The sequence below is a fragment of the Sus scrofa genome, chromosome 5, assembly GCF_054392235.1.
Source record: "Sus scrofa isolate SSC_HxYL_T2T_F1_AM1 chromosome 5, Sscrofa_HxYL_maternal_Yorkshire_Landrace_v2.0, whole genome shotgun sequence".
NCBI classification, from domain to species: domain Eukaryota; kingdom Metazoa; phylum Chordata; class Mammalia; order Artiodactyla; family Suidae; genus Sus; species Sus scrofa.
The window spans coordinates 50,965,017-50,981,065 of record NC_139387.1 but is presented as its reverse complement, the minus strand read 5'-3'; the positions used below and the strand labels follow the sequence as shown (position 1 = coordinate 50,981,065).

Genomic DNA, 16,049 nt, shown 5'->3' with positions numbered 1-16,049 from the left:
TGTCATTTTCTGCTGTATAGCATCCCATCCATCCCACTCTCTCCCCACTTCCCCTTAGCAACCACAAATCTGTTCTCTATGTCTGTGGATCTATTTCTGTTTTGTAGATAGGTTCATTTGTGCCATATTTTAGATTGATAAATGAAATCATACGGTATTTGTCTTCTTCTTTCTGACTCACTTCACTTAGCATGAGAATCTCTAGTTGCAACCATGCTACTGCAAATGGCATTATTCCATTCTTTTTTAATGGCTGAGTAGTATTCCATCATGTATATGTACCACATCTTCTTAATCCACTCATCTGTCAATGGACATTTAGGTTGTTTCCATGTCTTTGCTATTGTAAATAGTGCAGCAGTGAAAATAGGGGTGCATGTATCTTTTTGAATCATAGCTCTGTCCAAATATATGCCCAAGAGTGGGACTGCTGGATCATATGGCAGTTCTATATTTAGTTTTCTGAGGAACATCCATACTGTTTTCCATAGTGGTTGCAACCAATGTACATTTCCACCAACAGTGAAGGAGGGTTCCCCTTTCTCCACAGCCTCTCCAGCACTTATTTGTAGAGTTGTAAATGATGGCCATTCTGACTGGTGTGAGGTGGTACCTTATTGCAGTTTTGATTTGGAATTGTTATTTTTTTAAATATCATTTGTTTATATGTATATTGTTTTCTACTGTACAGAATGGTGACCCAGTTACACATACATGTATACATTCTTTTTTCTCACATTACGTGTTCCATCTTAAGTGACTAGACAGAGTTCCCAGTGCTACGCAGCAGGATCCCATTGCTAATTCATCCCAAAGGCAACATTATGCATCTATTTACTCCAAGCTCCCAGTTCCTCCCACTCCCTCCCCTTCCCCCTTGGCAACCACAAGTCTATTCTCCAAGTCCATGATTTTCTTTTCTGTGGAAAGGTTCCTTTGTGCTGTATATTAGATTCCAGATATAAGTGATATCATATGCTATTTGGCTTTCTCTTTCTGACTTAGTTCACTCAGGATGAGAGTCTCTAGGTCCATCCATGTTGCTGCAAATGGCATTATTTTGTTCTTTTTTAATGGCCGAGTAATATTCCACTGTGTATAAATACACCACATCTTCCTAATCCAGTCGTCTACCAGTGGACATTTGGTTTGATTCCATGTCTTGGCTATTGTGAATAGTGATGCAATGAACATATGGGAGCATGCGTTTTTTTTTTTTAAGGAGAGTTTTGTCCAGATATATGCCCAAGAGTGGGATTGCAGGGTTACATGGTAGTTCTATGTATAGTTTTCTAAGATACCTCCATACTGTTTTCCATAGTATGTAACCAGCTTACATTCCCACCAACAGTGCAGGAGGGTTTCCTTTTCTCCACGACCCCTCCAGCATTTGTTATTTGTGGACATATTAATGACGGCCATTCTGATTGATGTGAGGTGGTATCTCATGGTAGTTTTGACTTGCATTTCTCTAATAATCAGTGATGTTGAGCATTTTTTTCAAGTGCTTGTTGGCCATCTGTATATCTTCTTGGAGAAATGTCTATTCAGGACCTTTGCCCACTTTTCAATTGGGCTGTTGGCTTTTTTGCTGTTGAGTTGTATAAGTTGTTTGTATATTTTAGAGATTAGGCCCTTTTCAGTTGCATCATTTGAAACTATTTTCTCCCATTCCATAAGTTGTCTTTTTGTTTTCTTTTTGGTTTCCTTTGTTGTATAAAGGAATCATTATTCTTGTCTTTTTGCCAGTTCTTGGGCCGCTCCTGTGGCATATGGAGGTTCCCAGGCTAGGGGTCTAATCGGAGCTGTAGCCACCAGCCTACGCCAGGGCCACAGCAATGTGGGATCCGAGCTGCGTCTGCGACCTACACTACAGCTCACGGCAACGCCGGATCGTTAACCCACTGAGCAAGGGCAGGGATCGAACCTGCAACCTCATGGTTCCTAGTCGGATTCGTTAACCACTGAACCACGACGGGAGCTCCAGGAATCATTATTCTTAATAAGCCCCTCAGGTGATTCTGTTGAGGGTGGTGTTTGGCCAATGCTTTAGAAACTCTGCCCTAGGTACTACCTGAAGTTTGCCTGATCAGTTGACCCTTGATAAAAGGCTAAATGTAACAGGAGGAGGAACGCTAAAGGAGAAAGAAGACTTCCTGGGACAATCGGAGCCAAAGGGAAAGGTCATAGCAGTCAGTTGATTTGCCCGGATGAGTGATACTTCTAGATGGCAGATAATGTGGAGAGGCTGGAGTGGGGGAGCATGGAGGGTGACACTCTATTGGAAGAGGCATTTTTCTCTCTCATAGAAGGTCTTTTGCAAAGTCTATTATACATTCAAGTATTAGCTTCCACGTTATCCACATAGGCATTATAACAGGAATAAACATCTAATATTCTGCAAGAAAACTCTGCTCCCTTAATCCTCCCCCAGGAACTTCCAAAAGGCCAAAATTCCTGAGAAGGGGTTCCTGGGACCAACAACATCTCCCTCATTCATTTCATAAGAGAAACATTAACTAGAAATTAGATCTTGTTCATAATGTGCAAATTTTACCATTAAACATTTGTAGCTGCACAGGGAATTTTCCCTTTGGTTATATAGCAGTGGGACTGTTTTTTTCTTGGGTGTTAAGTAACAACATTTGCCTCATCTCACTTTCCTGGCTCTATCTCAATGACAGATATTTAGCAAAAGCAAAGGAGGCTTCACCACACTTTCTTTTAGTAATTAAGGACCCGTTAAATTTGTCAGTTTAGAAAACTTTTTGGATTCCTGTGTAAAATCTCATAACACATTCATTTAAACTGAAAGCAGATGCTTGCTTTGAAAAAGTATTGACATTTTGGGAGAATTGAGGAAATGCAGTAACAGAAATAAATGGATTTGGCAATCGTCTTGGCAACAGTAAAATTTCCTATTAACCACAGTGTGAACTTGCAGTGCCGGGCAGCTCTCTTAACTAGCATTCCTTTGTTGGGGTGTTTTGTTGTTGTTGGATCCAGAAATGATGTCTCCCACAAAGGGAAAAGATTGTGATTTTTAGGGGGTGGGGAGGGAGTGCTGATGGACCCATATCAGCTCCTCTGAAAAACTGAATTGTCAAAGTCAAGTTGTGAATGTCTAAGGCAATCTTTTCAGAGCATGTTTTTCTGAAGCTCTACTGTCTGTCCTCATAGAAGGAAGAAAAGAAAACTGGACCCTCCTCTGCGTAGCCTCTTTCATGTTCAGGTTTACTGGGCAGTGCCATGGAAATCTAGTTTACTGGCACTGGCCCTAGTTTTTCTGCTGGACTTTTTACGGAAACTACATAAGAGAACTGTCTGAAGGACAGACTTACATGTGCGGGGGTGAAGAATGAAGTTTTTTTCCATTCAAAACCATGGTCGCCATAGTTAGAGTTATGACAGCAGGTTGCTTGCACAAACCCCAACACCCACCCACCCTGCCCCGGTGGGTCTGCAGAACCAGAATCAGTCACTGCAGCCATAATGGGGACAGTGGAGGCGGCCGCCCCGTGTGCTGTGGGTGTTCTTTGACATCTCTCTGTGCAGCTGAAAGCAGAGGAACAGAATGAGGGACAGTTCTAATGCTGATGAGTCACAAGGCTGCAGACACAGGGACATAGCTCACACACAGACCTTACACAGGGGCTGGCATGGGGTAGGTCCTGAGGAAAGGTTAGTCCTGTGTCCCCTCCTCCTTTGCCCCTGTGGCTTTTGAGGTCTTTATCTGCTCAGTGAGGTCACTGTTCTGAACCCTGGCAGCAGGATGCTTGGCCCACAACAGTCCTGCCCCAGCATGTCTGCACCAGGAGTGCATGGAGGTGCACTGGGAGGCGGGATGAGTCCCAAGCCAGCATCTCTTCAAAGAACACAAAATATTTATGCTAAGCTCCTCTGTGATTTGTGAGAAAGCACAGAAACATGTCTCCCGCTTAGGACCTGGAAGAGAAGGCAGCTGAGAATGACTTGGTTTAGCCAGGATTCATTTACCCTGTAGATAAAGGGTCATTTTGATGATGCAGCTGAATGCATAACCCCAGTTCTGGCTCAGGAGGACTGCTCTATAGATCCCTGCTCTGCCCTCACCAGCTGATTGACTTGGGTTAGATGTTCACCCACTTCCATGAGCCTCAGTGGCCGAATCTGTGAAATGTGCACATTATTTCCTGCCTGTCCAGGTTCCTCATGGAGTAAAAGCTCATGGGCAGAGTGCTTAGCAGAGTGTTGGGCACACAGGATGATGCAGTAACTATTAGCTCCACGGGCTCCTGCCCTGCTCTCCAGCCTGATTGCTGATTCCATCTGGAATTTCTACTGCAAGCCTCACTGACTGATTTTTCAGCAAAGGCAGGAGGCTGCTCCAAGGTGGTTCTGCCTCTGAAGAGAAAAGGGACATCCAAATCCCTTTCTGGTTTCCCCATTTACACTTCAGTTAAGAGATTAGAAACTTGGGAGTCATACCTAAAACCACAGATTCTTGCAGCTAGAGCTTTACAGGATCACCGGGTCCCATCTCTTATTTTGAAGAGAAGGAAAACTGAGTCTCGAGGAGGCTGATGATTGCCTGTGGCTCTTCAAACAGTGGGAATGGAAAATGTATAACCTACCTCTGATTTATTACTGATTTTATACTAAGAAGAGCTTTAAATAGGAAGGAAGAAACCATGTCCCTGGGCTAGTAATAATTAATAATTACTAAAGCTTATTTCATGTTTACTGGGTGCCAGGTCCTAGGTTACATAATTCATTCTCCTGTTTAGTACTCATGCAGGACAGTTACAAGTATTGTTTTTACTTTATAAGTGAGTAATTGGAGCCACTGCAAAATCAAATTGCTTTCCCAAGGTCACACACTACTATGTGGCAGAGCTGAGATCCAAACACACTGATCCCTACCTACAGCTCCCAGCCCCTGGGACTACAGGAGAGCACAGCCACATGATGTAACAGAATGACTGGCTCCAGAGGTCCTGCTTCACAGCTCAGGGCATGCCATACCCCCCCTCACCATTTCCACCTTTACCAGGGGAGTGACTATGCCTGCCCTTCGCAGACCCTCAGTAAGCAGGTTCATGAGAGTGTTAGTTACTCTTCTGTTGTTGTTGCTTTTTGTGGGTTTTTTGAGTGCATGAGACAGTTCCTAGGCCAGGGATCGAACCCTTGCCATAGCAATGACAATGCTGAATCTTTAACTCACTGAGCCACAAGGGAACTCCTGTTAGTTACTATTCTTCCTTTTTTTTTGTCTCTTTAGGGCCGCATCTATGGCACATGAAAGTTTCCTAAGCTAGGGGTTGAACTGGAGCTGTAGCTGCTGGCCTACACCGCAGCCACAGTAACTCGGGATTCGAGTCTCGACTGTGAACCACACCACAGCTCATAGCAACACCAGATCCTTAACCCAGTGAGCGAGGCCAGGGATTGAACCCGCATCCTCATGGATGGTAGTCCGATTCATTACCACTGAGCCAGGATGGGAACTCCCAGTTACTATTGTTCTTCTTCCCTTCCTCTTTTGTCGTCTGATCCTGTGATTTGCTGACTATCTTTAGTGTTGTGTTTGGATTGCTTTTTCTTTTTCATGTGTGTATCCACTACAGTTTTTTGGTTTGCGGTTCCCATTAGATTTTGATATAACCACCTATTATAAGTACAGAATGTTTTCGATCATTGGTCTCAATTTCAAATGCATTTTCAATATTCTGCATTTGTCCTTTCCTTTCTCATACTTGCTAGTTTTGATATATTTGTCAATGGGTGATTTTCTACCTTTATATTATCTTTTCCTTTACTAGTGAGCTTTCTCATTTGTAATTTTCTTGTTTCTGATTGTGGCTTTTTGTGAGACAGTCCTTTAGTAGTTGTTGTAGAGCTGGTTTAGAGGTGCTGAATTCTCTTAGTTTTTGCTTGTCTGAAAAGCTTTTGATCTCTACATCAATTTTTTTTTTTTTTTTGTCTTTCTGTATTTTTTTTTTTTTTTAGGGCCACACCTGCAGCATATGGAGGTTTCCAGGCTAGGGGTCTAATCTGAGCTACAGCTGCCAGCCTACGCCACAGCCACAGCAACTCCAGATCTGAGCCACATCTGTGACCTATGCCACAGCCACAGCAACGCCAGATCTGGGCCACATCTGTGACCTACACCACAGCTCACAGCAATGCTGGATCCTTAACCCACTGTGCAAGGCCAGGGATCAAGCCCACAACCTCACAGTTCCTAGTCGGATTCTTTTCTGCTGCACCACGATGGGAAATCCCTCTACATCAAATCTGAATGAGAGCCTTGCTGGGTAGAGTATTCTTGGTTCTAGGTTCCTTCCCCTATTGTTCTTTTCACTTGGAGGAGGAGAGGTGGCAGCAAGGTTGAGGGTAGGCAGCCCTGCAATGCTGCCCAGCAGACAGGTGGAATCGTAAGAAAGCACCAGGATGAGCCCTGCACGAGATGGGAAGGTTGGCAGAATTAGTAAGGAGTGAGCAAGAAGGTGGGGATCCCTGAAGGCCTCCTCACCTCCTCGAAGGGTTTCCCAGGACAGGCCATAGGCAAGCGTGGACCAGAGGGACACAGACAACATGCATCTTCCTCTTTCTGGCCTTGGTATTTCTCCTCCTGTCCTACATAGAGTGTTCTTAGATTTCAAAGTTTTTTTGGAGCTCTCTAACAACTTATATTCTGAATTTAGCCTCCGGGTCAGGGTAAAATGAATCTCCCACTGAGAGTGAGATAAAAGCAGATGTGCCTGACTCCTAAAGTATGACAATATACACAAGAAGAAATTTCCAGTGACTACCTGCATGTCTAGTATTCTTTCAGTTGAACTGAACCTTCTTTAAGCTGTAACTCATGAGTTGTTCCAAGGGTTTTCCCAGCATATAAGGGCACCAGATGTGGCCCAGATCTGGCGTTGCTGTGGCTGTGGCATGAGGCCAGGAAAGATGATGAGTGTCAAAGGGGTGGGAAAATGATTTTCAGGACAGAGGAGACCACTGAAAACTCCTGTATTTGCCAAAGCAGCCTGGTCTGTTCAATTATCCTCTGTTAGAAATATTTATGCAAGAAAATGATTACCTTCCAATGGCTTTGGGAGAATATAAACAAAACAGGAGTTCTTTAAATCTTGCTCAGCCCAACAATGCTTCCTATGCAGAATCATCTTCTGGTCTCGGGAATGTTTATGGCAGCCATCACAGCAAGAGAAAGGACTGAGAAAAGGAACCCTTCCTTTTTCCCTACAAACCACACTATGGACCTAAAACAACTCACTCATGCTTGGTTCATTAGTAATCACAGCATGACTGAGAAGAGTTCTGGTGGGGGAGAGTTACTTAACAAAAATATGTTAACAATTAGCAATCTGTTTATACACGAATAACTCCCAAGTCTGGAGGAAGTAGGTAAACATTCTCATCATTTCCCAAATAATTCAGTTTTGTACAGACATCATGCAATATAAGATGATAAAATGCAAATGAAACAATATTTTAAGTGAACTAGAAGAGCTGTCAGTTAAAAACCCTTTGATATTCTCTCAAATATAGATTGCATGTTTCTATTTCCCATTCAGTGACAAGGGGCCAGTTTCCTGGGCATCTGGGTATACAAAATGTGGGGGAGCAGTGGAAAATGAGGAAAGTGGCAGGATTGTGGAACTCCTGCAAGTTCAAACATTTGGTCTATAGATGTGCATATGACGGAGAATCAATGAATTTCTCAGGTGTCCTGAATTTATAGGGAGGATGGAAGAATAGCAGATGTTGGAAATTGCAAAGAGAGATAATGTGTTGTAATATAAGCAATGAAATAAAGAATTTCAAAAGCAGTGGGAGGTCATATTCTTCACTTTAGAGAAATCAAGGACAGTAAGAGCAGAGAACCTTTGGAATTCACTGCTGATGTTAAGAGAGCAGCTCCATTAGGGGCTGCATGGACGGGGCGGGGGAGCGGGGAGGAGAAGCACCAAGTGCAAACCAATTTGTTCACAGATATTAGGAGAATGACTTGAGCTGAACTGAGACGTTCCTCAGGGGAATGTGGGGCATGTTTCTGGAATGAAAAGAATCTGAAGATCTAAGAAAAAGCCCATGATAATGGATGGGGAAAGGGAGAGAAAGAGAATCAAGAACACATGTGGATTTTACACTAATGACTAATGGCTAAAATAAAAGAGACTGACAACACCAGATGTTAGTGAGGATACTAAGCAACTGGATCTCTCATCAATGTTGATGCAGTGAAAAGTGGTCCAATTACTTTGGAGAACTGTTTGTCTCGCAGGTTCTTAAAAGATGAAAGATACATCTACTCACAATTCTATTCCTAGATATTTACCCAAGAAAAATAAACATACAAAGACTGGGACATGAATAGTCATGGCATGACTATTCATGATAACTGAAACCTATAAACAAATCAAATATCTACCCGCACAAAAATGGATAAACAAATGACAGCATATTTATACAATGAAATAATACTCGTCATTTTAAAAAACATGTAACAACATGGAGAAGACTCAAAAAATCATGCTAAGTGAAAATATCCAAATGTCAAAAAAGTACACATTAAATGTTCACCTTTAAATGAAGTTCTATGACAGGCTAAATCTAGTTTGTGGTGAAAAAAATCTGAACAATGATTGACTCAGGAGAGGGAGAAATTTGCTGGAAAGAGTCATAAAGGTCTTTCTGGGGTGACAGAAATATTCTATATGTTATTTGGGGGATAATTACAAGCATATGTAAAATGGTCAAAACTCCTTGTACCAAACACTAAAGATTTGTGAATTTTTTTGCATATTAATTATGCCTCAATTAAAAAACCACATAAACACAGGTGTGAGCACTAGGTTTATTAAGGAGGCAAGGCCATTCTTCCTCCCATGGAAGAGCAAAAGAGAGTGGCTACAAAGTGTAGGAAATGTTGAGATAGGAAGGGAAGTTGCAAAAATTCACCTTGAATGACTTCAATATTTTTAGTAGAAGTAAAGGATTATGTCATCTTCTGGGTTTGTGTACAGGCGCTGAGGAGAGGAATGAAGGATACATATAGGGAAACAAAATATTTGGGAGCTATTATAAGACTGTAAGGGATGAACTCCTAACAGCTCTAACCTCTGGTCCTGTTTTTTTTTTTTTTTTTTTTTTTTCTCCCACCATGCCATCTTCAGAGTTTTATGTAACTCTTGTCCCGTTCAACTCACATGTATGTTTTTACCTCCAGCCTTTGATAGGTGGGGTGACCGTCAAGGTAGAAACTGAATCTTGGAGTGGAGGTGGTACAGCAAAAAATATCACATTACATATAAAAGTAAAATTAGAGTCTAATTTTGGGCTGCAGTCTCTCAAAGTTGGACTCTATATAATGATTCTTATACTTGAATGCCTAATTTGGTGAGGGGTTGGTTAGGAAAAAATACTTAAAATGGCTCCTGGGCTGAGGAGAGGGGTGACAATGAAAGCAAGTTGAGAAATATTGGTCTGGGGAAAGCAAAATGTAGGCAATGGGTGGGGGCCTAGTTCAGCAAGTAAATGATGGTCAAGGTGTGAGTGTAAGCTGTTGTCACATACATTAGTGAAGTAGATCAGATACATTAGAGACGGGATTCTAAATTATAAATCAGAGAGAACAGAGATTCCCAGGGATGAGGGAGTAAGAGAGGAATGATGCTGGTCATGGAAGGAAGGCATGTAAACATTAAGGTCTTAAAAGAGACAAATGAGCACAGAAAAGGGCTTCATGGTGGCAGGATGTTATCACAGGAGCCATTCCAGGGGTCAGAAAGAGTGGACAGAAAGGGGAAAGGGTGGGAAGAGGTAATAAGGTTGAAGAGGAACATTTCAGAATGTAGGCACTAGGGACTGAAAAAGTGTGTGTAATTAAAAAGCCCATGGAGGAGTTCTTGTGGTGGCTCAGCAGGTTAAGGACCAGCATTGTCTCCATGAGGATGCAGGTTTGATCCTTGGCCTCACTCAATGGGTTAAGGATCCAGTGCTGCCATGGTTTTGGGGTAGGCTGGCAGATGCAGCTCTGATTCAACCCCTGGCCTGGGAACTGCCATATGCTACAGGTGCAGTTGTTTAAAAAAAAAAAAAAAAAAAAGGTGGTGGGGAGGGGGGGAGAAAAAGCTCATGGCATGGCCGTGTTGGTGAATGCCCAAGGTAGAACAGAAGTGGCAAGCCCTGGAGTTCCCATCATGGCACAGCAGAAACAAATCTGACCAGGAACCATGAAGATGTGGATTCCATCCCTGGCCTTGCTCAGTGGGTTAAGGATCTGGCGTTTCTGTGAGCTGTGGTGTAGGTCGCAGATGCGGCTTGAATCCTCCATTGCTGTGGCTATGACGTAGGCCAGCAGCTGTAGCTCCAATTGGACTCCTAGCCTGGGAACCTCCATATGCCACAAGCACGGCCCTAAAAACAAACAAAAAAAAAAGTGGCAAGCTCTGGAGGGAAGAAAGCAGAGGAACAAGGGGATGGATATAAGTGGATTCATTAAGGGAGGCAGCACAGGCTGGAAACCAAGGCAAAATCATTGCCTTGGTGCTCAAGTCCCTGAGAATAAGGGAAGAACATACAAAAGACGGTGACATGGCCCTGATGAAGGTGGAGATGGTGTTAATGAGCTTCTGGATTGAGCTTCAAAAGAGCTGGGGAAGGAGACTTGGAGAGAGACAGGTGTGAGCTGCATAAAGATGAGGGGGAGAAATCTTAATAGGGTTAATTAAGACTATGGATACATTAGGCTGAAGGTAACATGGATGCTAATAGGCCACCAGTGGGTGGGGGGAGTAGGATTTCACTCCAAGAGGAGAATGCCCACCCAAAGCTGACATCCTAATGTGATGGGAAGGACCTCAAAAAGCTGTTCTTTGTCCAGTGGGCTCACATTTCGGATTCTCTGGGATTTCAGGTAAAAGGTAAAGAAGGCGAGAACTACTATCTTGAGTATATAAACTTCCTTTTTTATGAAATGAAAATTAGTGTGGCTAGGGCCAAAGCTATAAGGAAATTTAGTCCAATCATTTAAAGCTAATGGTGACTTCTCTTTCCACATCCTTTCATTCTTTAGATATGCAATTTTCTAAAGGACTGGACTAAAGAAAATCAAATGCATATTCTTATCAAATTCATCTTCTAAATAGTTCAATAATGGGACATTCTATTTCATTTCCTTCTGAGTTTTTAAGATTTATCGTAATACCCACATCACACCCACACCCTATTCTGTGAATGGAAGGTAATTTTGGCAATGCAAGGGAATTCTTTTCATATACTGCTTCATAACAAACACCAAAAACTATTTTACCCAAGCAGTCACAGAACTATTTTTCTGTGCCCTGAGTATTTTATTATGTTCTCTTGAGCCATCAGGGACTTCTGGTCTTTTCAGCCATAGAAAGTTTATGCTAATCTTGCCTACTTTCTTTTACATTTTAGGTTCCGAGCAAAGCCAACAATAATTAATATGAATTAAGAATGCTGGCATGGAAAGCTGTTCCTTATCAACCTGTCACACTGTAAATGTGCTGCACAGAACCACAATAGATTAGTTTCAAAATCCAGGGAAATAGTCATAAAAGAGGTCAAATACATTTGGATGGCACTCAGTGATGTGTACCGCTATGAATAAGTCTAAAGCTAAGCAGACTCATACAGCTCCAAGAATTCAAATGGAATTTGTCCTCAGTGCTCTAAAGTGTCTGGGATGCTCTGACAGAACCACATCTTATTTAGAGCTTCTGGCCTGGACAAAGACCTATATTTTTCTCAAAGTCAAGGTCATTAATAAAAGTCTGTGTGTCCAATATAGCAGCCACTATCCACATATGGTCACTAAACACTTGAACTATGATTAGTCGGAGGTGTGCTGTACTTATAAAACACACTCCGGGTTTCAAAGATTAATTATAAAAAAGGAACATAGGAGTTCCTGTTGTGGCACAGTATAAACGAATCTGACTAGGAACCATGAGGTTTTGGGTTCGATCCCTGGCCTCGCTCAGTGGGTTAAGGACCCAGCATTGCCGTGAGCTGTGGTGTAGGTCACAGATGTGGCTTGGATCCCACATTGCTCTGGCTGTGACGTAGGTGGTCAGCTGTAGCTCTGATTAGAACCCTAGCCTGGGAACCTCCATATGCCATGGGCGTGGCCCTGAAAAGACAAAAGACAAAAAATAATATAAAATAAAATGAAAAAGAATATACACTATCTTATTAATATTTTCATGTGTTCAATTTCAAAATTGATCATAATATTAATTACATGTTAAATGATACTATTTTGGATGTATTGGGTTAACTAAACTACATTATTAAAATTTTTGTTCTAAAATATGGCTGTCTGGAGTTCCCATCATGGCACAGTGGTTAAAGAATCTGACTAGGAACCATGAGGTTGCGGTTCGATCCCTGGCCTTGCTCAGTGGGTTAGGGATCCGTTGTTGCCGACAGCCATGGTGTAGGTTGCAGATACAGCTCAGATCCCGCGTTGCTGTGGCTCTGGCGTAGCCAGTGGCTACAGCTCCAATTCGACCCCTAGCCTGGGAACCACCATATGCTGCGGGAAGCGGCCCTAGAAAAGGCAAAAAGACAAAATAAATAAATAAAATAAAATAAGGCTGTCTGAAAAATTTAAATGATAGATTCTGACTGTCATATTTCTGTTGGGCACAGCTGCTGTGGTTGTCGTCCAGTTTTGACAGGAGCCACAAGGAGGCAGTAGAGCGTAGTGATTAAGGCCAAGGGTACAGAGAACTGAGGTTCAATTCCCATAACTTCTATCTCCTCACTCAGGGACCTTGGCACTGAACTTCTCCAAATCAGTTTTCTCATTTATAAAATAGGAAAAGTGATAGTGCCTTCCACCCAGGGATCATCAAATCTAAACCGCTCTTATCTAAGGAGATAACTTGGGTTCTTAGAATGGGTGTTAAGTTCTAGACCTGTCATCACTGCTGTGGTGAGTGAAGGATCTGGTGTCACTGCTGTGGCTCTGGTTACAGCTGTGGTGAGGGTTCGATCTCTGGCCTGGGTACTTCCTTCTACATGCTGCAGGCACGGTGATAACAAAAACAAAAAAATTAAAAAAATTCTAGATTACAAAAAAAGGACTCAATTTTTAAAAGTTGGCTGCCTAATGAGAAATAGATAAGGTAGAAATCTTAAATAAAAGGTAAAATGGATACAATAAAACCATATTTAAAGTATTTGTATCCTCTTTATGCCTTTGACCCATTGCCACCCAGCAGCAGAGATATATTAAGGAAAGCAGAAGTAAAACTCTGAGTTATCTACATGTGGATTAGCTCTGCTGCGTTCTGGGTCACCTCTCTGTTACTAAAAAACATAATGTAAACAAACTTTACTGTTTCCTGATGAAAGACAGGAAGGTCCTTCCTTCCATTTGGCAATCACATGCCATTTCATCACTGAATATTAGGTAATTTGGGGGTTGAAAAGCTACTTGGGCAGCACAGGTAATAAAAGGTGACTAGGACAGGGCAGGCATTCAATCCTGGGTCAGCCAAGGTCACATACAATCTCCAAACCTTGGTTTCTTCATCTGTAAAATGGGAATGGGAATGTGGATGCCTCTTATAAATGATTGTTTTAAAAGATTAAATTAAATAATAGGTATTAAAAACCACTTATCTGTAAACTAGGAAATATTACATAAATATTAGCTACTATCATGATTTTATTCTACTGGGGTCTAAGACTAATCTAGGCAGATGGAGCCACCGTGCTCTCTGGTGTAACGTGACAGAGTAGAATAAACAAGGGTGAATTTGTACATGGCCCTTAACCTCTCAGGACCTTGGTTCCCTGTCTTCCCTATGTACTTTCAGTGGAATCTAACAAAAATGACATAAAAGAATTTACAAGACAGAAACAGACTCAAAGAATTTGAAACCAAATTCATGGTTACCAAAGGTGAAATATGGGGGGGGGGTAAATTAGGGGGTTGGGATTGAAATATACACACTACTATATATAAAATAAATGGGTAACAAGGACCTACTGTATAGCACAAGGAAATCTATTCAGTACTGTGTAATAATCTATATGGAAAAGAATCTGAAAAGGAATGGATAGATGTATACATATAACTGATTTGCTTTGCTGTATGCCTGAAACTAACACAACTAAGTCAACTGTACTTGAGTAAAATTTGTTTAAAAAATAAATTAACACCTTCCCCAAAGAAAAAGAATCATTGGGAGGGATTTTTTTTAAAAAGCACTCAGAAAACTACTAAGTCTTAAACAAATGTAAAGCATTTGTTGGTCTGGATAATCACTGAGTTGATTTTACTGAAAAAGGAGAAAAATCTTAGGTCGAGTATCTAGGAGCCCTCCTACTGTGAAAAGTAGCCATTGCTACGCTCCAAAAAATATTTCCCTGTACTCTTGACTCAAGATAATGGTCGGTGGCAATAATATGAGAATTGAAAAAGGCAGGTTGCAGTATGCATCTCCTGTTCAGGTCTGGGCAAAATGAGGTTGAAAAGCATCTCTGCCATCATTTTCAAGTGGAGCCACATTCAGCACAGGGTGATAATCACAACTGTAGGATATCATTCCTAACAAGAATAGCCTTTTGGTAACCAGGCCATGGAAGCTGGCTTCTTTGTAAAAAATACTCACCTGCATGATTTTTGAAATCTGTTCTATAAAAATCCAGGTATCCCAGAAGACATGGATGGGATTTATCCAGTCATTTAAAGTTATTTGGGCTCTAAGTTGGACGTATAAAAAGGCAACAATGGCTTTTAAAAACGAGTCCTTAGAACTGAACATAAAAATAAGAGCTTATAAAAATAGTCGAGTAAAATAAAAGCACCCTATTGACTTGTAAAGAGCTATCTGCAATAACTGGAACTGACTTCCCCCCATCTTTTGATTTGTTTTTATTTATTTATTTTTTCTTTACATAGCCACACCTGGGACATATGAAGTTTCCAGGCCAGGGGTGGAATCGGAGCTGCAGCTGAGGCTTATCCCACATCCACAGCAACTCGAGATCTGAGCTGCATCTGCATCCTATGCCATAGCCTGTGGCAACAGTGGATCCTTAACCCACTGATGGAGACCAGGAATGGAACCTACATCTCCATGGAGGCTATGCTGGATACTTAACTCACTGAGCCACCATGGGAACTCTGATTTGTTTTTTTTAAAGGGAACTTACAAGTACTAAAAGCCTTTTCTGCCACAGCATGTACTTTTTCGTTCTTAGTTGTTTTTCACCATTTTAAATTTGTACCAAATTTTAACAATAAATTACCTACTTTGAAAAATTCAGTTCATTTAGTTTTTGCTGATTTACACTTTTATTTCTTTTGTGTAAACTGTACTTTCCTTGCATTTACTTATTTTTGTGTAGCATTTCCTTGATTTTGTATTCTAATATATGGATAAAGCCATTCTTAAAACCTCAGTCCGTGGATGGCACTAGCACCTAGCTAGCACCTTATACAATGTTAGATTGTTCTGCAATTACTCTGAGGCAAAAGAAGCAAGCCTATTAGGGAGAGGATAAAAGAACAAAGCAAACTCAGACTTGGAGCAATTTATAGTTACCAAAGAGGACAGGTGGGGGCATTGGAGGGATGTACTGAGGTATATGGAATGATTGGCCAATTCAGACCTGCTGTATCGCACAGAGAACTCAATATTCTGTGATAATGTACATGGGAAAAAATCTGAAAGAGAATGAATATGTATATATGTGTGACTGAATCACTTTGTTGTATAGCAGAAATGATCCCAACTTTGTATATCAACTCTACTTCAATAAAACTTCAAAAAAGTAAAATGAAATCAGTTGCATTAAAAAAAAAAAAAAAAAAAAAGAACAAAACAAGCCTCTAGCCCTAAAGGTACCAAGTGTGCTCTGCAGAAGTTCAGGGACATGGAAACCAATTCAGTAAGTATGTGGATTGTCAGCAACCTAATGAATGTAGAGGTCAACTTTACTGCTTTCTGATTCTAATCATTTTCACCTTTTTATTCCCATTTCCGCTCTTTTCAACCTGTTTTTTAAGG

The 16,049-nt window shown here is 41.4% G+C and overlaps 1 protein-coding gene and 1 long non-coding RNA gene across 4 annotated transcripts in view; both read right to left on the bottom strand.

Moving 5' to 3' along the window:
• TMTC1 (transmembrane O-mannosyltransferase targeting cadherins 1) overlaps window positions 1-16,049 on the bottom strand; it is a 303,326-nt gene that overhangs the window by 49,868 nt on the left and 237,409 nt on the right. The gene's annotated exons all lie outside the window — the stretch shown is intronic.
• Window positions 1,755-9,951, bottom strand: LOC146403359 (uncharacterized). Its single transcript, XR_014803675.1, has 2 exons — window positions 6,145-9,951; window positions 1,755-6,098 (listed from the first exon to the last, which is right to left on the bottom strand). It is a non-coding gene; the product is annotated as an uncharacterized LOC146403359 (long non-coding RNA).